Raw genomic sequence first — 3,943 nt, forward strand, 5'->3', positions numbered from 1 at the left:
TGTGCGTGCGTGTGTGTGTGTGTGTGTGTGTGTGTGTGTGTGTGTGTGTGTGATACTTGTGCAAATATATTTCGTTATAGTAATAATCATTTCTGACAAGGCATAATTAAAATGGGTGAGTTAACTCAGTGAGGTATTCATTCCTGTCCCTGGAGGTGCTAACATTTCCTGAAGTAATAATCAACGATGGCGATCGAGCTCAGAAATGAGCTAGCCAGGCTCGATACGGTTTACTGATTACATTAGAAGTGCAAGTTTCTCTTTCATTTTAGCAAGGAGTTGTTGAGTGACAGAGGTGGGCAACATACGTCATGGGGCTGTTTTCTCTCTTGTTACTAAACACAGCATACACACGAGATTGATCCAGCGAGGGAGCTGCTAAGTGATGGTAAAACTTGTTAGAAATAACAGCCAGAAGAACGAATTGAATAATGTGTTAGAAAGCCAAAATGACCAGAATACGACTGGATAATCACGGCTGGAACGCCTTTGATCATGGCATTGATTGACCAGAGTTAGCTTGAGCTTAAACAACGACATCGAGGTTTTAAAACGAGGCTTCGTCGACTAAGGCTAGTAAAAGTGCATGGTCTAGTGGCTGAAGTGATTTTGTAATCACTAATATAAGGTTGATGGTTCTCGTACCGGACATTGTGTCTTTGGACGAAACACATTATTTTCCTTTGCTTCAGTTCATGTCCATTCAGCGTCTGATGGACAATGAGCTGAACGGAGGGTTCAGAGCAGCGGAGAGAAGGGTCGTTAGCGCGCCCAACAAAGTTGGCTAGCGATATTTAATTATGAACCTTTACGTTCAAAGTTCAAAACTAACCAGTGTCGACGACCAGTCATTTCTCAAGGGTGGTCGTTGTCTAAATTCAGATAAACTTTAATCAAGCAGACCATGATCAAAGACGTTCTGACCACGGCCATCCAGTTTTAGGATTATTATAGGTATGTTTGTTCTCTTTTTAAGACTGCAAGATATGATTTAACGGCAATTTAAGTGCTACTTCTAGCACACCACGTGACCATGTAGCAGCTCCTGTCAAATACTGAGGTCGGTATAAATGACTGAGCCGCCAAAAAGTGTTTGACTAAGAAACTAAATATCAGCTAGATCATCACACCACTGAAGACTGTGTTATTGGATTAACTTGTGCTTCATTCATGATACAATTCATAATTGTAAATTCTCTTCCGCACCGTTTAGCTTTCACTCGAATTAAATAGAGAACACCGGACTATGAAGTGACATTGCAAGGGAAAGATTTGAAAAGTTCCAAAAGCTCCAGAATTATTTAAATTAAGGATTCAACATATAAACTGATATTGAACTTATCTCCCATGTTTGTTGATGTTGAAAAGTTTTTCATCCATTTAGACATAAGAGTTCCATTGAATAAAAGAGCTTTGCTCTCGTTTTGTTCATGTCATTAAAAGTCTGCTTGGCGGCACATATCCGACTTCAAGCATAGAATTCATCACGGTAAATTAAGAACAGATGGGTCAAAGGGCACATTACCGCCTTCATTCAAAGCGACATCATTTTCTTATTCTGCTTCCTGATGGAAACATTTTAGTGGGTTTCACAAGAAAGACAAGGACAATGATACAAATATACAAACGCCGGTTATCTTAATATCCACTGAAGCTCAATGAAAATTACTGCCAGACAAACCTACACGAGTAAATCAGTTGTTTATCGGTTCGCTGTTTTACCAACCTGAAAACAGAAAGAAAAAAACATTTCTCCTGGGAAGAATACAGATCCTCGATAATAGGCAGGCGTTTCACGAAAAAGAATTTCTGTTACACCCCACGGAACAGAGAAAAGAGAGAGAAAGATTTTAACACTAGCAGAGAACAGTTTTAGCCGTAGAAACGTTATTCAGTATACACAATCGGTATTTCAGAAGGAATTGTATGGTGCAACAAATATTTCAAATAATAAACCGTTCGAAGTCTCCATTAATCTGTAGCAGAATTTAAACGAAGCCCTACAGTTTTCCTGCCCCTCGCAGAAGTAAATAGAAGGACTGGCTACATAGAGTCAGGATGATGAGCTTTAGTTACAATCTACGGGCAACATCTGTCTTTGCTTTGGGACTCTCAGTTGCCGGAAATGCTAACAGTCTTTCTGGAAAACATTTGATAGGACTTACCACCCATTGATGGATACCACTGATCCTCTAAGGCATATTGATTGTCTATTACATATGAAAAATAAGTGAACTATAAAAATTAGTACTAAAATATTGTAACATTAATAAGTTAGATCGCTGGACTGGATTGAATCGGTAGAGCGTCGGCTCAGCCTGCCTTGTGGTATTTAGGATATTTAACATTCTACGTTCAAATATGGTTGATGTCAACATAACCTTCCGTCCTTCTGGAATCGACGAAATAAAGTACCAGTCATATATTGAGGTCGATAGAATTGATTAACCTTCTCATTGTGACAATGTAAGAAATTCATATTAAATTATGCCAAGGTCGGTAGATGGCAGCACTAGATAAGGTAGATGGCAGCACTAGATAAGCCACCAGACTCAACATCTTAAAATAGTTGATGTAGTTGACCGTACTATATATTAGGTTGTCAAGAAAGTTCTTGCGGTTTTTAACCTTTAAATTCAGATGCACATATCTCGGCTCAAACAAAACTCTATTAATCGAAATAAACACCATCAGAATGAACACACTTTTGCCAACGCGAAACAAGTTTATTTATGCTAGTAGCGTAAAAATCCTCCGTTCTGGTTGCGATGAAGTCGTTGAAGGCGTGTTTGGCATCGTCTTGGTTTTTGGAGCATTTCTCCCGCAGGAAGTTGTCGAGGTGCTTGAAAAAGTGGTAGTCAGTAGGCGAGAGGTCTGGTGAGTATGGTGGATGAGGCAGAGTTTCGTAGCCTAATTCGTTCAACTTCTGCAGGGTCAGTTATGCGACGTGCGACCGAGCATTGTCGTGGAGAAGAATTGGTCCTTTTCTATTGACACTGCTGGCTGCTTTTGTCGGAGTTTCTTATGCATTTCATTCATTTGCTGCCAGTACTTCTCCGCCGTAATGCTTTCGCCTGGATCCAAAAAGCTGTGATGGATGAGACCGGCCGCAGACCACCAAACAGTCACCATGACCTTCTTTTGGTGCAACTTTGGCTTTATTCTACATCCCTCAGGGTTCTGAGTTCAAATCGTATCGCGGTGGGCATTGTTCTATTTTTTTTTAATTGTCCACGGTTGATCAAAATACAACAGAATGGATCTAGTCTCGAGAAGTCTCCTACCATTATTGGAATTTGTAAGCATACTATAAAAATAATTAGGGCGTCTGAAACATTGCTTTGTGATATTTTTTCCGGTTCCTTACGTTCTGAGTTCACATTCCGCCAAGGTCAGAGTTGTCTTTCACCTTCCAGGGTCTATAAGATAAAATACCAGTCAAGTACTAGTTCAGCGGTATCGTCTAACCCCTCCCCTCAGAGCTGCTGACCTTGTGCTAAATCAGAAAGCATTATTAGCATAAGAAATGATTATTACGATAAGGATTCCGTTATAAATGCAACGAGATACCTGAAACAGTTACAAGAATACAAGAAAACTAGTTGTGTGAGATGCCGAAGAGTTCCAGTTCCTTTGTCTTCTCCATACCAAAATATACCTAATGAAATACCGAAATGGTTCAGAAATAGTCTAGAGAAGAACTAGACACAACAACTACCAGGTGGTGTCAAAGATCGGAATAATGTCTAAATCTATGAGATTGTTCCAATTGTCAGTATATTAACGAATCGACTAGGTCACCCTAATTCCCAGAATTATGATAAAGTCTGACTCTTATGCTAACAACGCAACCGATTTCAAAGGAATTTCAAATAGAAAATAACGGCAACTTGTTCAGTAGACATATACGTTGAACTATGAACTTGAATAGCCTTATATATAT

This window comes from Octopus bimaculoides, chromosome 18 (genome assembly GCF_001194135.2).
Source record: "Octopus bimaculoides isolate UCB-OBI-ISO-001 chromosome 18, ASM119413v2, whole genome shotgun sequence".
NCBI lineage: Eukaryota > Metazoa > Mollusca > Cephalopoda > Octopoda > Octopodidae > Octopus > Octopus bimaculoides.